We start from the raw sequence: 27,993 nt of genomic DNA, 5'->3' as shown, positions 1-27,993 counted from the left end.
ATAGCCTTTTATTTTTGAGGCTTTATGTTAATCTGTCTAGGAGTGGTGCTGTGTTTGGTCATTGTTATAACTGTAGATGTCAGAGACTTCAAACTTTTCTGGTATTCATTTTTTTTTTTTTTTGTCTATCCCATTTTCTTTGGGTTTTTCCAAGTATTCCTTCTAAAGAAAGTATATGATATGAAACAATTTTGGCTATACTCCTTTGTTATTTTATGTGAAGTTTGTTGGTATTGTGGTAAGGTATAGAGGAGGGGACACATCTACAAGCTTATAAGTATATCTCTGTTTTTAGTGAATCTGTGTCCCTGAGCTGTGACTTTTACTACTGTTTCTTTTTTTCCCCTTCCTAGCTGAGAGAGGAAGGCTACAGGGGACAGGAGTGGGAGAAATGCCCTTCCCCATGCTCTAATAATCTTTTCCTTTACAGAGTAAACCTTTGTTAATGAGAGTTATCTGGGCGCATTTTGTGATGGTTTTGAGGTGGTGGTATGTCCTACAATCTTAGTTCTTTGATAGTTCAAGAAATTATGTTGATTTTCAGTTTGTTCATTTTTTTTCTTATCATAAGGATGAAACTGATAGCTACAGGGCTCTTTATGTGTTGAAGCTGAAACCAGAAGTCAAATATTTTAGGTAAGAACAAAACCTCAAAATGAAATTTGCTCCCTCAGCTTTAAGTTTGTTTTTATTTTTCCTTTCAATGATGTAATGATCAAGTAACAAATGCTTTCCAAACATGTCTCCCATTATTTCTGGAGCACTTTCAGCCTAATATCTCCCCAAATCATGAAAATTTCAAACTCTGCTAGCATCATGTAGTTGGATGCATCTGGTACTCTCTACAGAAAAGTGTCACTAAACAATGTTAGAGGAATATATCTCCTCTGAAAAATAATTTTGTTTCACTTTTCATTATTGCAATTGCATTTTGCTCTTCAGAAAGGCATTAATTAAAGGAGTCAGATTTATTTTTCAAATATGGAAATCAGGGGTCACAAGTCTTATTCTTGATTTTATATAACCAATGCACAAATGCATAAATATAAATAAAAGTGAAGTGATATTTTCCAAATAACAGACCTGAGACAACTATGAGCATGACATCACCAATCAACATTTACTTTATTGAAAGATAAAATCTGCATATATATGACACTCAAAACTAACCAGGATCCATGAAGGATATTACAATGTTCATCAACCACTTACACACTTAAAAAAAAAAAATATTAACAAGAAAAAAATTCACAAAGCATTACTGGAAGTCAAAGTAAGCCATATTTTCAGAATATGGATAAAATTTTATTTCCATTTTAATAGTATATTAGTTTTCTATTGCTATATAAAAAATTACCACAAACAGCAGTTTAAACAACACACGTTTATTATCTCACAGTGTTTGTGTATCAGAATTCTAAGCACGTGTTGTCTGGTGCCTTAGAAGGTCTTTCTGTGCTGTTATCATAGTGTTGTTACCCAGCACGGCCCTGTGGGGCTCCTGGGCACAAAGACTTTCTGTGTCCCCCATTTCTTTGATTACAGGGAACAGCCTTCATTCAGCCTCCATGACCTTCCCTGAGTTCCAATTAACAAGCAGTTGTTAATTAGGGAAAGGAGGGTATGTGAGACCAGGGAGAAACAAACAGTCAAGAATAGCCTTGGGGCAAGGTCCTATTTCCCCATCAACAATACACACAACAATATCTTTGAGCTATTTTGCAGATGCTGAAATGCCCTCCACGTGGGAGAAGTTAAGATGGTATGCTGCCCACAAACATGTAGACTCCAGACCCTTTGGAACTGAAGGCTGATGATGCTGACACCTACTTACCTCATCACCAACCCATCAGAAGAATGCGAGACTGTTACTGCCCTGATTCTTATCGCATACCCCTGACCACAAGCCCCAACTATAAGACCTCTCCTTATTCCCCAGGGAGGAGGGCACAGTTCTTGAGGCGCTAGCCTACTGTGTTCCCCCTTTGCCTGGCAATGTAATAACCCTATCCTTTTCTACTTCACCCAAAACTCTGTCTCTGAGATTCTATTCGGCACTGGTGTACAGAGAAGCTGAGCTTTCGGCATCAATGTCAGCTCTACTATATTGATTTCTGGAAATCAGGGCCCTCTTTAAAAATCACTGGGTTGTTATTTTGACTCCTTGTGGACTGAGGGGGTCCCTATTCTTTTGCTCACTAGTACTCTCAGCTCCTAGAGGCCACAGACATTTCCTTGCCACACTGCTCCTCCATAGGCTCTTTCACACTTTGAATCTCTTCTTCAAGAAGAGCTCAAAATTTTATGAGGACACACCCAATGAAGTCATTCCCACCCAGAATAATCTCCCTTTATATTTACTCAAAGTCAACTCATTTGAGATCTGAAGTACATCTACAAATCCTTTCTGTTACATGATGTAACGTAGTTATGTGATAGAGATACTATCATATTCACAAGTTCTGCCCTCATTCAAGGGAAGGGGGTTATACAAGGTGTTTATACCAAGGGCCAAAATCCTAGGGACCCGTTTTAAAATTCTGCCTCCATAAATGGGTTAGCATTATAATTTTTGTTTTGTTTTCTTTTAATTACTTTTTCTATCTTTAAAGTAAGCATACAATAATGAGTATGGGGTAGCTACTTCTTATAATCTCATTTTCATTATGATATGTGTTTTCTTAAATAAAATTGGGGAGTAGTGTATGATAGATTGTTGTTGCTTATTTTTGTTTTTAAATTCAAAATATAAACAGTGTCCTTCACTTAGAATAACTAAGGTACTCTATATAAAGCAATTAAATACTATATGGTACCAAAAAATTACTCCACTTTTTTTTCTGTAAAATTGTCCCACCCCCATCCCTATTGTTAACTGCAGTTAAGAGATTGGTGCTTGATAAGTCTTGAATAGGCAAAGAATCTACTTCTTTTAATCATACTCTTTCGGGAATCTTGTAATGTTAGGTTCACTTTCTAATAGGTACTTCTTCCTGATGTGATTCCAGAAAATGTCTCACTCATTTAAATTTCTCTAACAATAAGACATTTTATTACATGCATACATAAAGTCATTGATAACGTGAGGTGCAAACCACAGTCACAGATTCTGAATCTGATATGCAAAGAAGAGCTAGTCAAAATATTGTATCAAATTTGTTATCATTAATTTATTTTGAATAAAATATCTATTTTCAGTTCTCATAGATGTCATACTGCTCTAGTTCAAGCTTCTTTGGCTGTCATTTGCATGCATTTTAAGAATAAAATAGGGCTTCCCTGGTGGTGCAGTGGTTGAGGGTCCGCCTGCTGATGCAGGGGACACGGGTTCATGCCCCGGTCTGGGAGGATCCCACTTGCCGCGGAGAGGCTGGGCCCGTGAGCCATGGCCATTGAAACTGTGCGTCCAGAGCCTGTGCTCCACAACGGGAGAGGCCACGGCAGTGAGAGGCCCATGTACCGCAAAAAAAAAAAAAAAAAAAAAAAAGAATAAAATAAAAATTTCTTGTTTAGAGCAGGGATTAGCAAACTCTTTCTGAAAAGGATCAGGTAGTAAATATCTTTGGCTTAGTGGCCACATATAGTCTCTTTTGCACAGTCTTCTTTTTTTGTTGTTTTTAAAATTTTAACAAATAGTTAAAAATATAAAAATAATTGTTGGCTCTCAGTCTGTACAAAAACAGGTTCTAATCCACATTTGACTTTCTGGTAGTATTTTCCTGACCCCTGACTTAGAGGAATAAAATTACAAAATAAACATCTCCTCACCTTTGCTCCTTATCCCCCAAAGTCTATGAGAACTTAAGCATGGATAATTTCACAGCTAAAAAGAAATGCAACAATAGTTTCCAAACTTTTTCTTTTCTTTTTTAAAAATCTTTTGTATTTATGCACTTGTGTGTGTATGTATGTTTTTATGTAGGTATGTATTTATGTTGAGACTCTGGTTTTGCATTGGAGTTAGTATAATTTATATAGCACCTGAAACTCCACTCCTCTCCCACTCAAAACAATTTACCTAAAGAACTTACTTTGGATCATGAGTAATGATAACATTACATTAAGAATAGTTTTGAAACCATTTACTATACATATTTTATATACATATGCATAATTTTATAGATTATTCTTATAAACAGAATTATAAGATGCCCCTATGACTTTCAGTCTTTAATAAGCCTGGAACTGTGCCATATTAGAGCAAACTGAGATTATCCAGGGGAGCCTAATCTAGGCATGAGATTTTTACAAACAATAAGTTTTCTCTTTTGTGGCACAAGAGAAATTTAGAAAGATTTAATACAAAAGAGATAGTCTGTTCTTGGCTCTGAACATGGAAAGGACATGAGAGCAACCTCTAAGAACTGAGAGTGATGCTTGGCTGGCTATCAGAAAGAAAACAGAGAATTCATCCTTACAGGGAACTAGATTCTGCCACAGCCTGAATAAACTTGGAAGCCATTTTTCCCCAGAGCCTTTAAATAAGAGCCCACCAAGACAACACCTTGATTTCAGCCTTGTGAGACCCTAAGCAGAACCCAGCCAAGACCTCTCAGACTTCTGATTTATTGAACTGTGAGCTAAGAATTAGGTGCTGTTTTAAGTTGTAAAGTTGTGGTAATTTACTGGGCAAGAATAGGAAACTGATATAGTTATCATTACTAACAAATTACTTGCAATACGCTACAACCATGTCGTCACCTAGACTCAACAATCATCAACCCAAGGCCCTTCCTAATCCATCACATATTATTTTGAAACAAATACCACATAATATATAACTTCATCCTTAAATATTTCAACATTTTGTTCTGTGATGGTTAATTTTATGATAGGCCACATGGTGCTTAGATATTTGGTTAAACATTATTTTAGGGTGAGTCTGTGAGCCTGTTTCTGGATGAAATTAGCATTTGAATCTATAGGCTGAGTAAAGTAGATTGCTCTCTCCAATGTGAGTGGGCATCCTCCAAGCCCTTGAGGGTCTGAATTGAAAAAAAAGGCCTGACAATGAAACCCAGTGAGGCCATGTGGGGCTCTCGGGCACAGACGCCCTTATGTCCCCAGTTTCTTGTAGGCAAGACCCCAGCCTCCATGACCTTCCCTGAGTTCCAAAGGGTAGATACAATCAGTTGCTAATCGAGGGAGGAGCACCCAAGAAACCACCTGAGCCAAGATTAAGGGGACCAGAGAAGGTCATCAAGATTAGGAGACAGACCACCTGAGATGAGATTAAGGGAGTGTATTAGTCAGAGTTCTCTAGTGACAGAACAAATTTCAGAAGTAGTAAAATTTTTGGATGCAAGAACCACTTGTTGATCATTTACTAAAATGAGAGTGTAATGGATGATAAGCTTTTTTTGCAAATCATTAATGGATAGTTCTAGGTCTCTCATTTGATCTGCATGAATTTTGGTTTATTGACATACCAGTTTCACTAAATGAAAGCATAGCTCGTAGTCCAAATCCCTATTTGTAGATTTTCTTTTTTCTTTTTCCTAATTTTTTTTTCCTCTGTTCTATTCAGGGAATTGTATTTTTTAATCCATACTTTTGGTATTTTAATACTTATATTGTTACAGTTCATGATACACTAAAATGTGACCATTTCACAATATAAACATAAATCATTATGTTGTACATCTTAAACGTATTCAGTGTTATATGTCAATTATATCTCAATAAAACTAGAGCAAAAAAAGAAAAGAGAAAAAAACATGTGCTTTTACAGGATAAGTACTTGCTGGTCCTAAAAACGTGTATATTTTACTTGTAGGAATACCAAAAGCAATTTTCTAGGTACCAATGCCCTGTCCAGCTATCTCTTGAAATGTGCTGGTTCTAGATATAGAAAGGATGGAAATCAAAACCAGGGAAGAAAATTAGTGGTACACTACTTTGACCATCTCATTTTTTGTTTGTTTGTTTGTTTTTTCATCAGGTGTGTTGAGTACATTGCTTTAAAAACTTGTATAAAATGAACAAGACAAAAATATCATTGCTCTTAAGATAATATCTATGAGAGGATTTTGTGTGAATGGGAGATTTATCAAACTAAACATATAAATAAACATGCCAAAGTCAAATTGCAAAAGTCAATTTCTCTAAAAGAAAATTAAAAAGCTTAGTGAAGGGCCAAAGACAATTTCTCTGACATAGTAACTAATGAGTTATGACCTGCAACATTAGACAGATTAGATTCAAGCATGTGTTTGCTATTCCAGGCACAAAAATCACATGTGCAAAATCCCTAAGGCAGGAATGTGTTTAAAATGTTTGAAAACAGATATCTACATGTGGCTCAGATACAATGAATGAGACAGAGAATTGCTATAAGGAAAATTCTGATGGAATTTCACAGGAAGAGATTAGCTAGACCCCTGGGGTAGGATATAGTAAGATTATAGACTTGATTCTCAGCCCCACTAATAGACATTAAAGGATTTTAGCAGAGGAAGGACACAGACTGAGGCAGTGGCTTTAAATACATATCTATTTTGTAAACTACTCAATTCTCATTTCTAGTTCACTTGATTTCCTGAAGTTGAGACTCACAAATACAAATCTGTAGTCAAATTTTCCACTTTGAGGCCTATGAGACATCTCAAACCTAATAAGTCCCAAATACTTGATAACCTCCATGTTTACCTACACCTCCTAAAATATTCTATTTCTTGAAGTCTTCCCCATCTCATTTCAAATATGTATTAAAAAATTCACCTCTTTTTTTCCTCCACCTCTGTCATTATTCTCAAGCAGGACACTATCAATTTAATCAAGGCTATTGCAAAAGCCTCTTCAATAATCTTCCCCATCCTTGCAGTCACAGCGATACTTTAAAAACATAAATTAAATCCAGTGATGGCTTAGCAAAAGATCTTCCAGTGCTTTCACTGGAAGCTTCAGATAAAATGTAAAAGACTTAACCACTGTCAACACAATCTTGCCTGATCTAGCCCTGTGGGCTCCTCTGCCCTCATCATCTTCTGGATTCCTCCTTTGTCACTCTGCTCATGCTACACTCTTCCTGCAGCTACATCACAGGTATGTGCCTTCCTTAAAGCTTTGCATTGCTGTTCTCTCCGCTTGGTAGAATCTTTTCCCACGTATCCACATAGCTCATTTCTTCATTCCTTCGTGTAGCTAGCTGATCAAGATCACTATTCTGAGACAACTTATTTTTCGCTAACTCCAGCTTCCATGCCTTCACCATCACTCTGTATTCCCTTTCTTGGCTTTATTTTTCTTCAGAGCTCTTATCTCCAGCCAACATATTATATATTTCTCTGTAATATCTCCCTCCAATACAATATAAACTTATTGAAGTCAAGGTCCTTCTTTTGTTTACTGCTGTGTAGTCACAACCTAAGGCATCTCTTAGAAATGTAGTAGATAATCAATACTTATTTGTTGCTTGGATATTGCCTTAAAAAAGTTCAACTTGCCTACTATGAGAAGAATATATCACAGCTAAGCAATTAAGATGCTGGGAAACTACTTTGGAGAGATTTCAGAGTAGAGTAGTCTTGAAAAGAAATGGTGTTGATTTGGACTATGTTGGTAACAATATAGAAGAGGAGATTTGGAGATATTTCTGAAATATGTTTGAGATAAAGCACATAGGAATTATTCCTGAAATTGAGGGAAAAAAGGAGAAGGGAATTGTAACCTTTTGGCTCATGGTGGTGCAATTACGAACCGATAATAAGTTAAGGGCTGGGTGGAGATGGAATCGAGACTCTGATTTTTGTCATTTATTTCAGATGCCTATTCCACAGCACAGTTAGCTATTTGAGATTTGATTTCACTAAAAGGGGTAGAGATATAAATTTGGGAGTCCTGGTATAAGAGATTGCTGTCATTCTTCACTTCCTTCTTCTTCCATGTAACCTAGTACAGTAGATGAATTAAGCACCCCTAATACAATGATTTGGACTTGGCCAACATGCCTTGCTGTAACCAATGGAACATTAAGAAAGATGATATAGTGGATTCTTGCCTGGCTGAGTTTGTCACCTTGCACTTCTGCCATCTTCCAACAGAGGACAATACCCCTAGCAGCTGTCAGATCAAGGAGAATGAAAAGGCACATGAAGCAAGACTGCACAATGCAGATTGGACATGAATCTAACTGATCCCAGGAGAATTGCAGTTAATTGCACACTCATGGGAGAAATAAGTTTTGTGGTTGACTTTTCTGCAGCATTATTGCAATAGACACTTGGCACATACCGTAGCAATTGGCTTGTAAAAGGTAGTGAGGATCAAAGTGTGAAGTTATGTCCTCTGGGCAGAGAGGAAACAGAAGAGGTGAGAGTCTAGAGCCAATACTAAGGCACCCAAGCATTTTGAGATTATATTGAAAGAGGAGCAGAAGGAGATGAAAATTGGTTAATTTTGTGTATGTATATGTAGAAACTCAAGAAAGAAGGAAAGCAATCGTTAACTGTATTGAATGAGGCTAAAAGGTAAAATAAATTGATACTAAAGAATCATTTCTTATATTTAATAGCACTGAACACAGAGCAGCACCAACGAAGATATTTGAAAAAACAGCTGCTGTGTTCTCTTTACAATATAGTTCTTTTGTCTTTGAGTTAAAGAATTCATCAAGTAAGAATAAAATATCGGTCATTTTTTCACATTCGATAAATCTTATGAAGTGGAATAGTGATATGCTGAAGCCTGGGTAGTTTTCTTTTTCTCTTCTTCTCCCAATTTTAAACCATATCACTTTAATTAGTAACACTTAAAAATTTATTACATAAAAAAAATGAGTGCTTGTATGGAATTATGTTAGGCAAAATTTGGAGAGTCAAATTGTATTATACTTATGGACTTGCATAGTTTTCTGTGTCTCCATGAGTGTTTTACTGAAAAGTAGGAGATACGTGACCTAATACTGTGGTCTTTAATTTAACCTCTTTCACTTTGCAAATGTTTACCTTTGTCTAATTGATATTTTTATTTTTCTTCACAGAAGGCATGTGACTCATCTCACAATATAAACTAATCTGAAAATAATATATTAATAAAGTTGTATTCTATATCTCTGAAATATATTTTTCTCTAAAATTCATCACTGAGTTTTTATACAATAATCAGTTATTTCCAAAATTTCAGTTACAATTTTAATTTTAATCAAATTGTCTTAAAATCAAAAGTATTGAATTCATTTCTAATATTGTGTTTCTTAAGTCTTAATTGATTAACATGTTTCTTTATAATTATATTTCTTTTTGTCCTGTGCCAACCTATTTCTTTTAATAAATTTATTTATTTATTTATTTATTTATTTATTTATGGCTGCATTGGGTTTTTTGCTGCTGTACGCAGGCTTTCTCTATTTGCAGTGAGCGGTGGCTACTCTTCGTTGCGGTGTGTTGGCTTCCAATTGCAGTGGCTTCTCGTTGTGGAGCACAGGCTCTAGGTGTGTGGGCTTCAGTAGATGTGGCACATAGGATCAGCAGTTGTGGCACATGACATGCTTAGTTGCTACGAAGCATGTGGGATCTTCCTGGACCAGGGAACGAACCCGTGTCCCCTGCATTGGCAGGCGGATTCTTAACCACTGCACCACCAGGGAAGTCCCCAACCTATTTCTTTTTAGCTCCTTCTCTCTGAGCTTGCTCACCTTCTGCTTTTCTCTTTAGCTCCCTGCCTCCTTCCTCTTTCTCACGCATGCTCTCACTTGTGCACACACACAGACACACACACTCCAAACACTTCTATGCATGTCTTCTGACAAAGTGATAATGAAAAGGGGATTTATAGATTTTTGTGAAGTGTCACTGGGTGTTTTATAACAAAATGTGGAGTTTAATCACAAGACGTTTTATTACTGATTAGAGATTACTATTTAAAAAAAAAGGTACAATGGAAAACTTTTCCTGAAAAAGCAGTGAAGTACTCCATTTTTTTCATATTATCTTGAAATAGATTTTTAAAAAGCACTCCAGCAAGCTTCTTTGATTTGCCCATGTGTGAAAGTAATTTTTTTTTTGAAACATTGTACCATGGTGTAGTGGAAGGGGGACTTATGAAGTATTTTGTGCTTTATGAAAGTACAATTTCTTCAACTTCTGTTGGATATGTTTTGTTCTTTAGTTATGCTTTTAATTTTAAAATATTTATTTTTAGAAATCATTCTCAGTCCAGAGTCACACCATATAGCTAGTCTTTTCCATGTTTAATGCAAAGGGAGAAAAAATATAGGAAAATTGCATAATTTGGTAAGCTTGTTTTTCTTCATCGCTTTTGTACTGACATATCTAAATCTTAAGTGTATACTACAATTTTAATGATTAGACAGGAGGAAGAATAAGGAGGAGCATTTCAACTGATAGCACAAGGGTTTTTCATTTCCTTGATAATAAGGAATTTCATACCTTTCCCTTCTCCAAATGATTTACTGGGTTATTTTCATCTCCCCCACCCACTCATAATCACTGTTTTATTGTTATTTTGTTAAGATAGATTAAGTATATTGTTTGTCCTGAAAGGGCTCTGGCCTACATCTATTCTTAACCCAATTTTTATGAATGAAGATACTGAGATTCAGAGACAATATAAATAACTTAATAGTTGATCAGTCACATGCATGCTCTGACACATGCATTACTATTGGATTCCAAAGCTTGATTTTGTTCTACCACCCTGTGGTTCTTTATTTAATGTTTTCTTGAATGTTTTTCTTGTTGGTAATTTTATTCATCCATTGAAGTCTATACCAGCTATAAGTTTAGCTTTCTTCTTAGTCTAAGTGACCAATTTGAACTTGACTCGCTGGGAATATAGTATCTTCAGGACGGTGATTCATTGAATCAACATTAAACTAGCCTTGGTACAGATTCCATCCTGACTGTAGTAACCAAGTCCCAGTAACTGGAAACCTGCACCAAATCCCTGGGTTCCTATTCCTTCCACTTTCATACCAAGTTTCCAATCTCCCAATAAATCCCTTTTCCCTTTTCCTAAACTTCTTTCTCTGCTATAAGAGGTACTGGAGATGCAAGACTAGAAAATCCCTTGTGTCTAATCTCTATTAATTGTTATGAGGATACACAAACTATCAGTCTCCTTAACACTTGCATACCCATTCCACATTTAATACACTTATAAATCTTCTATTAATTGCTATTGGAAGTAAAGTCACACATTCCTGTAAGACTATCCTAAACATTATCAATTTCCTGGCCCTCTCTAACTTCAATTTAGGATTAACTGTTCTAAACTCCAAATCCTGGCCATGGCTTATTTGTCTTGTTTTTGCTGAGTGTCGCTTATTTAATATTCTTTACAACAACGCTCTTACTATGCAGTATAATGATGTACTACTGTAATATCAACTTGAATGAAATCACATCTTCAGAAGATAAATAATATTCAACCAGTGGAATATCTATTCAATGGAACACTACTCATGAATAAAAAGGAATGTATTGATATAAATAAAAATTTGGATGAATCTCAAAGGCTGAGGAAAGAAACCAGCCTCTAAACATTACATACTACTTGATTCCATTATATAAAATTCTTGTAGAGATCAAACTATAGTGATGGAGAGCAAATCAGTGAATGTCCCTGGTCTGGAGTGGGTGGAGAGTGTGACTATAAAGGAATAGTAGCACGAGGGAGTATTTTGGGGATTTTGGAATAGTTTGTTAGCTTGATTATAGTTGTCTGTACACATATCCAAGCATGTATTAAAGTCCATAGAATGTACAAGAAAAGAAAAAAAGTCAATTTTACTGTAAGTCGAATCTAGCTTGTTTAAAAATAAAATTTAAAAAATAGTACTGTGGCTTTCTTTTTGTTCATTCAGAAAATAAAAAATAATAATAATATTGATAGGAATAAGGCAGGAAAAATTAGACAGAAAGTTCAGGGAAAGTATTCTGAGGAGATGAAGTCTAAGCAGAAATTTGTATGACAAGAGAGATCAACGATATGAGGATCTGGACTAGATGGTTTCTAGACATGCGTGAGGGCATATGCAGAGTTAAGGACAGAATAAATTTTGTGTGTCTAAATGAGAGGAAGGGCTAATGTGGGTGGCACACAGTGGGGATAGGAAGGAAGGTGGCATTAGCAAGAGGTCAGAGAGAAATTAGTTAAGAAAGCTTCACTGAACAGGTGAATCTTAAGCAAGTAGAAAAATACATAGTTGAATAAAATAACTTTTTCCAAAAAAGGAGCCAAAGACCAAGAGTAAAAGGTTACATACAGTATGATTGTAAAAATGTGACATTCTGCAAAAAGGAAAACTATGGGGACAGTAAAAAGATTAGTACCTGCCAGGGGCTGAGGTGCAGAGGAGGGTTGAACAGGTGGAGTACAGAGGATTTTTATGGCAGTGAAAATATCCCCTATGATACAATAATGATGGCACATATTGTAATTTGTCCAAACTCACTGATTGTACAACAGGAGTGAATGCTGATGTAAACTATGGACTTTGGATGATTATGATTTGTCAATGTCAGTTCAGCAATTTTTTCAAATGTCATTATTCTGGCAAGGGATGTTGATAATGGCAAAGGCTATGCAGGGAGTGTATGGAACATCTCTGCACTTTCCCCTTAATTTTGGTGTGAACTTAAAACTGCCCCCCCCAAAAAAATAAAACTTTACAAATAACTAATCTAAAACAAAACAAACAAAAATTTTAATATTCTCCCTGTATGAAAATTCTTTACTCTTAACTGTTTTAACTCTTCTACTAAGGTCATTGATTTGGCATGAAATTTACAGTGCCTTGGTAGCTTTTTTTCTCCCCTTACTCCTTCCTTCCCTCCTTCTTTCCTTTCATTCCTTTCTATCTTTGTATGTTATTTTTATATTTTTAATTACTTTTTAATTCTTTCTGCCACGTCACCATAATCAAAATACAAATACTTTAAAAGCAAGAGTGCATCTAAAACTTACTTGCAGTCTCATGACATAGGATAGTGTCTTCAGCATAGTAGACACTTGGTGGATATTAGTCAGATTTTTGTTTGCTTCTAAACATTTTCCTAAAATTTATATATTGTAGAAAGAAATGTGATATAAAGTTTTCTCTGGATAAGTTTTCTAACATATTAGAAACACAAATGTTTCTAATACATTTTGTATTCATCTCAGTAATGCTTTCTCCACTTCAACAGGAGTAAGAAAGTTATCAAGATATTAAAAAAAAAAGTGGTTCTATAGAAAAAGTATTGAACAGTCATTTATATATATTTAGATTAGGAAAAAAAATGTTAAGGGGATAATTGATACCTGTTTTGAAGTGTACTAAGCTTGATTATACAAATCATGCTGACCATGTTTTTCTAAATTTATAAAGGTCACAACAAGGAAAAAATCATCATAAGTTGCTACTAATTAGACATAAGGAAGAAAAAAAGTATTTAACCATGATGGTAATTAATTACTCAGGCAAACTATCATGGGGATTGTAGAATTGTAATCCTAGAAAATGAAAAAGTACATATATATAGTTTTAGATCATTTCTATTAAAGCAAAAGTCTAGCACAAATTAACCCTCTAGGATTATAGCCCCTCTAGAAGAGAAAAATAAAACTTCCTTGAAATTAATTAGAAATCCTTTGTGAAATTAATAAAGTTGCTTACCTTTAAAAACTCTGTATTAATGTGTAAAATTATTTTCAAATTATTTTTATTAGAGTAATCTTATTAATTAAATATAATAATATTTCTGAGTGTTTTCTAAGTAAATTGAAAGTACTAAAAAATAAAATGACTTTATATTAGTCTCTATCTTCTATATATTTGACATTTCCAATTAAACATATTTTCTATAAGTAAAGGGAGCATATTTTATATGTCTTAAGTTGTCTTGCAGTTTAGTGCACAACTAGGCACAAAGGGGATCATTGTACTGGATCCCATGTCTTAAAGTCATATCCATATTCTACATATTGATCAATAACAACTTATCAAAGACATCCAACATTGTGGTAGGTTATGTAGAGTATACAAAAGAAGTATAAAACCATGTCCTCTATCAAAAAAGAAAGATAAACATTACAGGATATGATAACTGGTATGAAAGACCTATTTTGTAAGAAGTTATACCATTAGATATAAAATTAGATTTTAGATCTTCAAGGATGGACAGGTCAGCAGCAAGTGAACAGTTGAGGAAGGCTTCATTTACTTATTTATCAAGTATCATTCAGGTTTCACCTGTTTCAGTTTCTTCTGGGTTGAGAATTACTGACCTAGAACCCTAGCTTTTATACAGAAGGTAAGACTGGGGCAGTGATGAACATTGTGGTGAAAAACAACGTAAAGACATCGAGTGGATGTGAGCATGGTGTGATTTCAGGATGTTCTGTTAAGTGCTTGAGATCACTAAGAGTTATGTTGGCTGGGCATAATGGTGCCAGCTTTTAGAGGAGTTTATGAGCTAGACAATGCAGTTAATGAATGGAATAGGAAATGTTACCTTAGAAAAGGAAAAATTATGTTGGATCAAGTCTCCTTACATTACTAAAGGTAGTGAATAACTCTAATGTTTAGGTGCTTGAAATCCAGTTCAGAGTGATCAGGCCTTTTATTTTAAACTGTGATATGCTAACAGAATTGGTTGAAAACATTTCATTTTGGGCGGGGGGGGGGAGAGACATGAAAATGTGGCACATAATTTTATGATAACCTTAAAAGATTTAGCATATGCAGAACAACAGTTTAGAATTGTGGCAATTCTATTTTCCATCAACTGCATATTTTTATGTAAGATTGCTACCAGTAGTACAGAAAACTGTTATACTCCAAGTCCTTATTTTTGGATTTACTTTTCCCCTACAGGAAACTCTCATAAATGAAACATTATCATACAACAGCCATTAAAAACTTTTTAGAAATTTCCCCTTTCTGTATACAAACTTCAGTTTCTTTCTGAAAACATTTTTACATAACCTATGGAAATATCCTTAAGGAAGTCTGACATTGCCCTCCAATAATCACAACATTTACCTGTCTAGTTTAAGACTAAAAATGTGCAAATAAAATCTATGGATAAATAAAATTTCCCCCTGCCTAAAAATCACAGCCTATTTGGTTAGAAACCCAATGCTTGACTTCCTCCTTTAAAATCTAATGTTTCTCTTTTAAATGCAAATACTTCCTGGATTGGATTAGTCATATTCTCAGGCATCATTAATTTCTATCTAAATTACCAGTTAAGATCTCAGCAGGTATTAATTAGCAACCAAAAACAAAAAGAGATTCCAAAACAAGTTCTGGGTTTGTAAGAAAGTTCTTAGAGAGGAAGAAGGCAGTCTACAAAAAAGAATATCCTTGTTTCCTGAAAGAGTGGGAATCACTACATATTGCACACTTCATAAACTGGATGAGGTATGCTATAGATTCTAACCTAAATATGTTGTACTTCAAGTCTATAAAAGAATTTTTTTTCTTTATTCTTTTATTCAGGTGGTTCTTAATCCAATTGTCATCAGTATTCTAATATTCTGCTTCAAAATGTTCTGGGCAGTAATAGATTTTCCATTTCTGAGACAGGGGCCAAAGTGTGGTAGAGGGAGGGGCCCAGCTGAACACATTAGCCCATGCCAGGAGGAGCCATTTGTAAATTGGGCTAAATCAGACTGTGGGCTCATCTGAGGAGCAGGGGGCAAATAGCTACTGAAAGAAAGAATAGTATTTATATTAAACTTTCAAGACCTTGTAACTATAAAACACTAGTTAATCTTCAGATTCCTAGGAGTACAAATGAGGTATTGGTTAGATGAGGCAAAAAGAAGACCAGAAGAGATGAAGAACCAGTTTTCAATATGGCAAACAGGGACCAAGCTATCATTCCAAGAAGTAGTTTCTGAATAACCTGAGGTCCCAGGGACCTGTCTATAGCAATAAGTGTTGGCTGACTGGGGAGGGAAAACCAAGTTGGTTTCAAGACATGAGGTAAGCCCAGCAGAAAGAATATCACACTAAGAGAAAGGGGACAAAAAGCCTGATTTTCTTTTTCTTTGTTTTTCTCATCAGTCTCATGACCTTAAGCAAGTTATTTCATATTCACACAGACTTCAGTCGATAGTCCACACATATGGGACCAGGAGTACGTAGGGCACTGGGGATGCAGAAATGAATAAGACATTGACATAATAATATGGCACATGCCTGAAGGAAGGTGACTAGACTAGAGGATATTATAAAATCCCTTTATGTCATCTTGCTAGAGATGCAATAAAAAATTCTTTATAACTTTTTTTTTATCTTTGGTTTGTTTTGTTTGTGCTGAAAAGCCACCTCAATAAATTGGGAAAAAGTTTCTTTGCTAGCAGAGAATCTAAAAGAAGTGTATGTATATGCGTGGGCCCATTGGAAATTTTTTCTATAGTTCTTATTTTTTTTAATAGTGTATTCAATTTTATGACTAGGCAACATAACCAGGTCATTTTCTAATAGCAACTAAAGTATATTATAGGGACTGAGAACCACATCCTAGTTTTGATTTTGAGGCTTACTTGATTTGATTTTTTTGTCAAAGTGAGATATGCCTATGTTAGGCAAAATTTACAATGGGACTTTTTTCCCTCTAGATTATATTACAGAAGGTCTATTCTTTATTTGATTTATAAGTAAAATCCTTGACAGTGGCCTCCCTCTGTCTCCTATACACAACCATCATCAAAATCTATCATTTTTACTTTCTAAATGTATTTTTTCAAATCCATCTATTTCTCTTCAGGCTGAGACTATCATTAACAGTTTTGGCTTCCTTTCTAATGTCCCCACATCTTTTGTAAACCCTTCTAATCCATTCCTCAAACAGCAAGCAGGAGATTTGTTCAAAATGTAAATGTGATCATCTCACGCCAGTGCCTAAAATCTTTTAGCAGCTTCCTTTTCCTATTTTTAAATATACATAAATGTTTACACACACACACACACACACGGACATACTGGCTTGACATCTCTCTTCTGCCTATTTTCCCAATCCGTTCTCTTTCTATCAATATGGTCTATGGTCTTCTATCAGTCCTTCCAAAGCACAATATTTCATTTTACTCAGGATCTTCTCTAAGGTTAATTTCCTCTTGACATGTCTTCTTTGTATTCAGTACTAAGCAAATTCTTCTTAATTCTGTAGGATTTACATTAAATAGCACTTCATCAGGAAGCTTCATTATCACTTCAACCTGGATTAGGTTTCTTTCTCTTTATATAGTTTAATCATTTTCTACACATTTACTTTATATATGTATAAAAAATGACAATTATGATACATTAATAAGTAAATTAATAATATAGTATTTATCTCCATAGGAAGACAACTTCAAAAAATTATCTTAAAAAACACACCAGAGCTAGGTTTTAGTGTTTTAGAGGTCTGGGATCCCTTAGACAAGGGGAGATTTAACATCTTTTATATGTGTCACAAATGCCTAACCTTTAAAACATCTCCATGCTGGTCTTCGTTCCTGAGACCTGTGTCTTTTGTAGGCATTTTAATGTATCCATTCCCTGAAGAAGGAAACAGAGCTTTCATGCTTCCATTATAAAACCAGGGAGGAGCCAGTTGACTAAAATCTTTTTTGTATTCAGTCTATTCCATTTGATGTTATGCTGGATGAGTACAAGAATTATCCTTGATTATACTCCCAGACTCTGGTACTGTGCCTCATATATACTAAAAATTCAACAAATTTTATAAGTGGTAACTAGAACTTATTATTCCAATGTTGCTTCTGCCTAAACTTTTTATCTTACTTCCATCCTTAGATTCACCTCAGTTAATCCTTGAAGTATTTAGATTTATATTTACCATTCTTATAATAAATATGTTTGCTTCAAAGAATAACATATGCATGTGTAGATTTGAAGTCAGAAGGTTTATGTGTCCAACAGTGTTTTACATTCCACAGCTCTAATAACTTTTGAAACCACTAACGGTTTTTTACTCAATAACTTCTAATTAGTTTCTTGAAAAACAAAAGAGGCATTGAGGGGTAATTGAATTTATCCAATTTAAGTATTCACATCTCAAGAGCCAGAACCAGAGCAAGTACTAAAGAGAAAACAGAATAAAAACATTAAGAGAAGAAGCATGACACCACCAATTTTTTCATTTGAGACATTTTATGACATAAATCTGTTTTCACACAATATGTTCAACAGTTCTCATTCCAAACTAAAGCACATTAACTTTTAATCATACATAAAATGTCAGTTTAGCCAAAGAACAGAAAAATTCTTTAAAAAACTTACACGGATAAATTAAAGCATGATGTTAGCTCTGCCAAACCCTCTAGCAGAATTACTTTAATGAATTTCAATATAACCAAAAGAAAGAAATTACAGTTCAAAAAATTAGTAAAAGACATTTTAGTTTTGAGTTTTTTCCTCCGTGACTTACTTGAAAAAAGAAAATTGGGAGAGAGTGTATCTGTAAAATGCATTGCTTTGCAAACTAAATCTTGTATTAATATTCAAAATACAGAAGAAGGTAAAATAGATTTTAAAATATGTTACAAAATGTTTTTTCTCTCCTACTATGTCTTCTATTTTAAATAAGAATCTCATTAAAAATTGAAATAAATTTGTTATTTATGCCACAAAGTTAAAGACAACAATTTCTGAAGAGAGGTAGGACAATGTTGTTGTTTTTTTCTAAAAAGCTTAAAGAAAGAGACTAAGACATCTGGCTTTTATTTAACAAGTGTTTTCTACTAATTCTTCCAAAAAGGCTATTTGTGCAAATAGGTTTGAGGAATCCTTAAAATGATCAAGAAAATTAATCAGAATCATAAAATAATGTTCAGGGAAAATAATCATTAAAACCAGAACTCTTGCTATTTTAAAGAGTAAATAAAGAACAGTTTGCAAGTTGATAATTTTATTTTTCAATGATCTTAATCTGTGTGAGGCATAAATATCACCACAACCACCTTATCATTGTGGGTTTAACACCAATGCATGCAGAAACACTAGTTTTCTCTTTGCCCAAATTGCTCTACTCTTTCTTGTGTTCTTTAAAATTACAGGTCTTGAATATAGCTTAAGTATCCTTTTCTCTACAAAGCCTTGCTTTTTGAACATCTTCACCAAAATCCCTGCCCCAAACCACGTGCTCATTTATGCATAATAAGCTGCCTTCTCACCCGGTTTCCGTAACACTCCTCTGAGCCCTTATATTTTGTTTGCATGAGCTTCTTATTTCTACAGCCCCAAAAACCATCAAAGTCAGAGAATTTCTTTTATATATCTATGGATTGGAATCTAGCCCAGCATCTATTCCAAAGTAGGCACTTCCGACATGTTGAGCATTTTAATGTATCATGTAAAATCTATGTTAGTGAACAGTTTATATACTTATAATTAAGAAAACCTACATTTGTGTCCTGTAAACTATTTCTTTTAGAGTATTTCATTAGTTCCATTTTGAATATATGGAACAGATTATGTCACTTTGACACGAGGGTTTTTGTTTTGTTTTTGTTTTTTTTAATATCCACAAGGATGTCTTTAATCCAGGGACAACAAAGTCTTGCACGAAAAGGGACAGGAAAACTAGTACAATTGAAGTAAAATAATAAAAATGAATGAAAAAAATCTGGTATGCAACAGGCAGTAGTGAGGATTATGGCCAAATAACATTTATTTTTGCCATTCTAAAGGAGGCAGCTACTATTCACTTCCAGACAACTGCTGCACAGAAAGAGTATATTTTTGCTGAAAATCAGTATATATCCTGATTTTCTATTAGAAATTAGATCTTACATTAATTTGCATCTCACTCATGACGTATTTATGGCAATTTTTCCTTCACTTGTTTTTCTTACGCAACTTCTCAAACTTAGGCCATTACTAGTTTTTATCTAAAGTATGACCCTAAGAATGACCCTCTTACCTATTCAAGCTGAGATAGGAAAGAGGTAAATATGTTCAGTTTCCAATGTCATACTTCTGTTGAACATCCTCTCACTTTCTATTCCCTATAAGAGAAATCCAAGGATCCCATCCTGGGGTTCTCAGGTCTAACACCAGTCGCCTAATTCACAGTTATACATTTTCTCATACTTCATAATTTGGAGCGAACAATCAATCAATCAATAAATAAAAGCACTGTGTTGCTGTAAAGGCAGAAATTACTTTTTCTTCTTCCCTTCCAGATTCTTTGGTGGGTCGAATAATTAAATTGACAAAACAGATTAAGAGGAGAAAAACAAATTTTGTACACTGGGAGCCTCATAAAAATATGAGACTCAAAGGCACTCAGGCAACTAAGGCTTATATGCCACTCTGAGCTAAGTAGTGGGATAGGAGCCTAGAGCTTTGAAGGGAAGGAAGGTAATTCAAAGGACACTAAGAAGTATGTATATGTCAATCCCAAACTCCCTAACTATCCTTCCCCCCACCTCTCCCCCATGGTAGCCATAAGTTTGCTCACTGCTATATTTTAAATGAATAACTAACATGGACCTACTGTATAGGACAGAGAACTCTGCTCAGTATTATGTAACAATCTAAATGGGAAAATTATTTGAAAAAGAATAGGTACATGTATATATATATAACTGAAACACTTTGCTGTACACCTGAAACTAACACAACATTGTTATTCAACTATATTCCAATATAAAATAAAAAGTTAAAAAATAAAAAAAGGACAGTAAGAAGAGCAGATATTTGGTAATCAGATGTTTGCCTGGCCATGCAGGTAATTCTTTCAGATAAAAAAGTTATCTCTGGTAATAGTTCTGTCTCTGGGCTAGGCCCCATCAAAATTCTTTTAGGCAGTTAAGATAGAGGTAAAAGTTTTCCTGAGTCTGCTGGGCCCAAATTGTCTTCAGCTTGAAATAATCTACATGCCAAAGTGGCATATTCTGGAGAGCTGTATTCTGTTCCCCTTCATTGTCTTTGTGTTTGAGTGTGTGAAGCACTCTCTTAAATGCAATCTGCAAGTGGACTTAAGGAATCTGTTTCTTAATTAACTTAAGATCCACATACTTGATTAAGTGAGGGTCTGATTTAACACATATACTATTTGATTCATAAATTACTTTTCACATATCAAACACATTCATTCTATAGACTGAAAGAGCAAATATATTTTACATGTTTCTAGATTGTTTGGATTCAGAGATTACATGAGTATTTTTAATAACTTAAAACATTATTTCAAGTAATAATTTGTATTGAATAACTTTAGGAAGGACCTTAGGAAGTAGAGACTCTTGCTTTTTCCTTATTAGAGATAAGAATCAGAGGGCTTCCCTGGTGGCGCAGTGGTTGAGGGTCTGCCTGCCGATGCAGGGGACGCGGGTTCGTGCTGCGGTCCAGGAAGATCCCACATGCCCCGAAGTGGCTGGGCCCGTGAGCCATGGCCGCTGAGCCTGCACGTCCAGAGCCTGTGCTCCGCAACGGGAGAGGCCACAACAGTGAGAGGCCCGCGTACCGCAAAAAAAAAAAAAAAAAAAAAAAAAAAAAAAAAAAAAGATAAGAATCAGAATCTTATGCAGTTTTTTAAACTCTCATTTCCTTTTTTTAAAAGAAATTTATGTATGTATGTATATAATTATTTATTTATTTTTGGCTGCGCTGGTTCTTTGTTGCTGCATGTGGGGTTTCTCTAGTTGCAGCGAGTGGGGGCTACTCTTCGTTGCAGTGCGCAGGCTTCTCATTGCCGTTGCTTCTCTTGTCGCGGAACACAGGCTCTACGTGCGCACGCTTCAGTTGTTGTGGCTCGCGGGCTCTAGAGCGCAGGCTCAATAGTTGTGGTGCAAGGGCTTAGTTGCTCTGTGGCATGTGGGATCTTCCTAGACCAGGGCTCAGAACTGTGTCCCCTGTATTGGCAGGCAGATTCTTAATGTTGTTTAATTTACAAAAGGACAGAGGCCCAGCTAACTGCAGGGCAGGAGCTGTCACTAGAGCAACAGTGGTCTGCACCTATGAGAGCAGCCGAGACAAGGCTAAGTTCAATCTGAGGACACTTGGCATCTTGCCATCTTGGTTGCCCAGCCTTCTCTGCTTAGACCCTGCTTTAGGAACAGACTTCAATAAACCTTCCCAAGCCAAGTGGAACTCATTCAGCCACACTGAGCTAGAAAGTCAAATCCTATCACACAGAGACTGAAGATACTGAACAGCAAGAGGGGAAAGGCCTGACCACCACACCTTAATGAGAGCTACCACTGTGGCGATAGATCAGGGACAATCGCTCAGCCACTCTCCGGAAGCACCCAGTAGATGGCTGAGCACAATCTTTCCTGACAGCCGAGCAGGCCCAAACTGTAGTGTGATCTCTCAGCAAGATAAAAACGATTAGAGAAGCAGTGGTTGGTTCTTTTTACACTGGGCAAGTTCCTGTAGTGTGGATCAAGACTGGGAAAGATTTATTCCCCTGTCGGAAGGGGATGTGCCCTGAAGAGCTAACTCAAATGCAGAATCTTACCTTGTAGGCCTCTTCCGTTATGCATCTCAAGGTTAAATCCGTGAAAGGCCAAGTTCACCTTCTGAGGGAAGTGGCCCACCTGAATCACTGCTAACACAGACTTGTAGGACTCTAGACTTGGCCGATGCTTGTTGGTCGGGGCCCAGGCAGGTCTGCCTCACCTCTGCCCCATGGGGCAGTAGTGGGCCCGTGTTCATCTCACCAGCATCCAAACCTCCGTCTTCCTTCCTGACTGGCCTGAGAGTCTCCCTCCACATGCCAGGGGCTGGCTCAAGAATGGGTACGTGATCCACTGCTGGGCAATGAGTTATGACAAAAGGGCTTCTGGAAGTTTCCTTGAACCACAAGAAGGTTTTTCTTCTTCCTCTGTGATGGTCTAGTGTCTTGATACGCTGCCTGGAACTGCTCCAAACATCTTTCCACCAGCCTGATGGAGCCAACACTGAGGATGATGGAGCAGAGAGGAAACATTCGTTTCCTTCATGGGAAGCTGAATCAACCCCTATGACAGGACAGAACTCCCTGCCATGTGAGAGACTGAATTTCCTGGCTGTCCAGGCCTGCCTGAGACAGGATGTCTGTAGCAGGAGCTCAAGCCAAGTGGTGTGAAAAAGGCCCAATCAGCACTTATATTTTGGGAAGCAAAATGCTAGGTGAATATGGAGAAGGTGGTCACATGTCACTCGGGTGGCTATACCTGGAGCTTTGTGAGGCTGGCTGAAGCGTCAAGGCTTGGAAACACTGTTCCCAGGCTGATGAGGTGACACCTTGTCAACCCCACGTCTGTGCCTCCTGGCATTCGACCTCCTCCAGGGAAGTCGCCTGGGATTCTCTTCCTCGCGATTGAAAAGAATCCAATAAACACGTCCCTGGGAATTCATGTGCCATTGGTTCACGTGGAGGACAAACCAACTGCTCTCTAAAACGCCTGTTCAGAATCCAGTTAAAGCAGGAAGATTAAATGCAAGCTTGCCACTGGGGATGGAAGGATGGCAGACGCAAAAGGCAAGATGCGCTTAGAAACACATTTCCCAGCAGCAGAGGAAGCTCAGCCGCATCTGCTTGTTGGCAATCCAGACTCCTCTTTGCCTGTGGCTACTCTAAGAAGGGGGAGGGGAAATGAGCTTGCTTCTCCCTGTTTACATTAATCCTGCTTCTTGTTTGAGATTTAGGCATGTAAACAGCTTCTGTTTCTTCATTTGAGACATTTTAATCCTCTATGAGTATTCTGGGTCAAATTCCCTAGAGAAGACATTCAGTGTGGTGAACAGTGACATCGGTCTTGGGGCACAAAAGTACACTTGGCACTTACTGGCTGGGTGACCCCAGGAAATGTTATTACTTCATCCCTGAACTTCAGTTTCCTCATCTAGAAGATGGGGATAATAATAGCACCTGTTTCAGAATCATAAAGATGAAATACATTAATGCAAGGGAGACACATATGTGCCTGGCACATAGTAAGCACTAGACAAGTGTGAGCTATTGCTATTAATACTCACTGCCTTCAACAGTGATGGAAGCTTCACACAGAAACCAGTAGGTTTCAGCCACTCACATATTCTCCTGGTTCCTGAAACGAGCTGCCCTCACTGCACTTTGTCCAAGCACATCAACATAGTTGTCCTTTATCTCTGCAGGAATTCGATTCGAGACAACTGTCCTATGGCTTTCATCTGTGTAACAGAACAATAAAAGCAATGTTGGCCGTTTGGGGGGGCAAGACAGGAGAGTTTAATCTTCAAACTTGATTGACTTGGATGCATTCTGGTCAATATAAAAGATTTTGTCCAGAGCCATGGAGAAGCCAAGGCTGGCCCTCCGGTTTTACTTCCAGCTCATGGCCCGGTCATAGTCCTGCTGCAGATTCTGCTGCAGGGTGTCGGCCACCTTCTTGCTGAGGGCCATGTTGGGCCTGCCAACCATGTTAGGGGGGCGACTGAATGAAGGGGACAGATTTTTAAAGCCACCCATGAGTATGAGAAATTTCAGTTTCTGTTCCTCATTTTCAAAGCCAGCAGTATCCCATTGGCCAAACTGAGTTCCTATCTGCTTCCTGGTGTCAGAAGCTTCCGTCCTCCCCGACTCACGATCAAGCTCTTCTTGCAGCGCCTTTCACCTCACCCGGTCTATGTGCACCTCGTCCATGTTGCCCTTCTTTTCCAACACTACCTCCAAGTCCGTGTTGCGCTCCTCCTCCCAAGGTTCTCCTGCCTCTTCTTCTTCCTCTTCAGAGCAGGCAACTCAGTGTCTACCTGCTCTGCCTTTTTCTTGGACTCCATTTTCTTCTTCACAGGGGCCTTGGGGTCATCTCCTATTGGGATGTATTCTGGAGCTTCAACTTTGACTGACTTCTTTTTGCTTCCTTTCCTATGGCTGCTCTCCACAGACCTGGAGAGCTCAGGGTGCCCTAGGGGGATATCTCCCTCCTGGTGGATTTTCTTTTTCTTCTTCATCTTCATGTTGTGTTTCCTGGGGCTCCCCTGCTTCCGTTTCTGTCCTGAGGCTGCCTGCTCAGGGATGCCACGTTTCCCAACTGAGCAAGTGTACAAAGCATCCCTGGCTTCACAGAACCAAGGGTCCCTGGATGAGAAGGCTGTAGCTTCCTGCACCTTCTTCTCCTTCTTGTGTTTTTTGAGCTTCTTGCCAACTCTGGTCACCTCCTCGCCCTGCCTGGGGTCTGCGGAGGTCTTCACCCTTGAGCCAGGGGACACGGACTTTCTCTTCTTCTTCTTTTCCCTACCGAGGGACTCAGATGGACCAAGTGCCTGCTTCGTGGGGCTGGGTGATGGCTCAATCCATCTGGCACGTAACATGGTCTCAGGGTCTAGGGGCTCCTCGCAGACAGTGCTGTGACCCTCTCTTCATGAGAGGCATTTTGGGTGCCTGCTCTTGGACCATATTCTTCGAGGGTGATGTGGCTCTTGTGGGACAAACCTCCACAAAATAATTGTCATTGTTTAAAATCGAGTATTGAGTCTCTGGTTCTTTAACTACCTTCTTTTTCTTCTTCTTCTTTTTCTCTGGGAGCCCAAGGCCCAGGTCTCCTTTGTGAGTCTTAGTGATCATTCCCAAAGGCCAAACTTCCTCGCCTCCATGTGAGAGCCCACTCCGCTGTGACCACCAATAATTTTTTATCTCAATGAATGACATTCAATTATATTCTCATTTTTATATATATGGAAATATCCTTACTTATGTCACTCAGAGCAAATTTTATCTGAATAATGAACTATTTGGAATAATCAGTAGTTGTGTTTCTTCTTTTCTGACTAGCACTGATCAGTCTACTTTTAACCGTGTAGGCTATTTGGAAGATAAAGCAATTTCAATGTAGATTAGTGATAACTGATATTTCAAATAAAGTAATAAGAAAGAATGAGGTTCCCAAGGTTAATTTGTACTAATTTACACTTAATAAACCACCAAAGAGAAAATTGTATTATCATAATAAACATAATATCATTGCCTTATCTCTACTAGTAATCACTCCATAATAACTCTCTACGTTAGACATCAAGTCATGAGCCACCTAATTTTAACCACAAATCCTTAATAATTTTATATTATTTCTTTTAAAATAATGTCACATTATAGTGACATATAAGTATGTATGTATGCACATATAAAGTATTATGACAGTATTCATTTTCTGAACCCTTATTTATCATGAGCAATCCTTTTTATTTATGTCATTTTAATACTGGTGAGGACTAGCAATGAGGATTCTCTGAATCTCTGCTAAAGCTTATATCTGGATTCAAATGAGAGGAGGTATCCTATAAAGAATATTATAATTTATCTTTGGTCAATTGATGAATTTTATTGGCACATTATTAAAATTTAGTGTTTATTCTTCATTTCACAAATATATATTGAGGGCTTATTATATAATAGGGATTCTGCTATTACTGAGAGAACATTGTGAATCAAACATACGTGATGTGAGCCTCACCGAGCATACTATCCAGTGATGGAGACAAACAATTAAATACACAGTTTTTATATGGATATAATTATATTGTCAGGGTGCTATGGGAGCACATAGGAGATCAGGAAAGAAAAGGAAGTGAAAACCAGAAGGACAGAATATAAAAGAGACTGGAAGCTATTTCTTAAGGCTGTGGTGTGAAATGTAAGTGGCCTGGTAGTGAAAGATGAGGTCAGAGAGGAAAGCAAATTCCAAAGCATGAAGTGGCCCTCAGTCTCTGAAGAAGAGTTTGTCCTTCACACTTTCAGAAAAGTAGGAAGTCATTGAAGGACTTTAATTAGAGCAAGGGCATGACCCTTTAGATTTAGATTTCTAAGACTTCAGAAAGACCCCTCTGGGTATAGCATAGAAAACATTATAAGAAAAAAAAATCGATTGCACTCTTCTTGCCTTATTAGATTATTAAATATACCTTGGCAACTACACAGTTTGATTTAATCTAATAATACATTATATACTGCTAAATTCACAAAACTTTATACAATAGAGTAAACGCTATGTTTCCTTGATATGCTTTTCTATTCTCCCATTCCCTTTCCTTTCATAAAGACAATAATCTTCCTTGTGTTTTATAATACATCTGTTGGGCTGAGAAAATCTTATGAGGCAAGGCTAATCATCTTACCTTGAATGTTTTAGTTTTCTTGTGACAAGTTTGAACTATTGCCATCATAGTCATAGATCATTGTTAAATTCAAGTAAAGCTGAGTGACCACAAACCCTTGGCCACAGTAACTGGAGCAGGGAACAAAAGCTGATTCATCGTGGGTCAATTGGGCTCTCTCTCATATGGCATTTAAACTCCTAATCTTAATGACTGTGGTAGATACCTGGGTCATATGATTGGCAGAGTAAAGGTGAATGTTCTTCAAAGGTATTATATTAAAGTCTTTGGAACAGTACATGATTATGATCTTCTTAGGACAGATTTGTCAACACTTCCTTGGATTTGATATGATGTCAAGTATCCTTAAAATAAATAAATTTTCCTTGAGTTATATTTTGATTTTTTTTTGTTTCTTAGAAACAAAATTATACACTGTCTATACTATCAAAATAATCATTTGACAAACTAAAGAATTTAATGTCTGCTAGTATTAAAATAGCTAGTACATTAGCATGTCTTTATCTGAGCAGAAATATTTTTTGTGCCTAGTGAATTTTGTTAAAATATACCTGTTAGGTTCAGATGATTCATCTATGTAAAACAGAAAATCCTAATTCACCAACTTTCAAAATTCAGGAAAAAAATTGCCATATTACTAGAAGCTCCAAGATAGAATGATAGTTAATTTAGCACCTCAATGACATTGCTAATGCTAAGAATCTACATCTCTCTTTCTGTGCCCTCCATTCTCACCGTGCCAAATATATCCATGCATTTTTCCAACATTGTTACAAGAGCTATGATCATCTCATCCTCCCACAACAATATCATATTTCTTGAATACATGATACCACTTAGAAATACCTGTTTTTAAACAAATAACTTAGAACTTAAGATAAAATTAGAATCTTGGATAGAGAGCATCTTTGAGGTCATCAAAGGTTACACTCTCATTTAGAGATTTGAAA

The 27,993-nt window shown here is 36.7% G+C and overlaps 1 pseudogene across 1 annotated transcript; it reads right to left on the bottom strand.

Annotated features, from left to right (window-relative positions):
• Positions 1-24,161: 24,161 nt before the first annotated feature.
• LOC307053275 (lysine-rich nucleolar protein 1-like) lies at positions 24,162-25,496 on the bottom strand (annotated as a pseudogene). The gene has a single exon. The product of its transcript is annotated as a lysine-rich nucleolar protein 1-like (transcript).
• Positions 25,497-27,993: the final 2,497 nt, after the last annotated feature.

The sequence above is a fragment of the Hyperoodon ampullatus genome (assembly GCF_949752795.1).
Source record: "Hyperoodon ampullatus genome assembly, chromosome: 5".
In the NCBI taxonomy this organism is placed as follows: Eukaryota; Metazoa; Chordata; class Mammalia; order Artiodactyla; family Ziphiidae; genus Hyperoodon; species Hyperoodon ampullatus.
The sequence above is the reverse complement of the archived record's forward strand: the minus strand, read 5'-3'. Positions and strand labels throughout refer to the sequence as shown.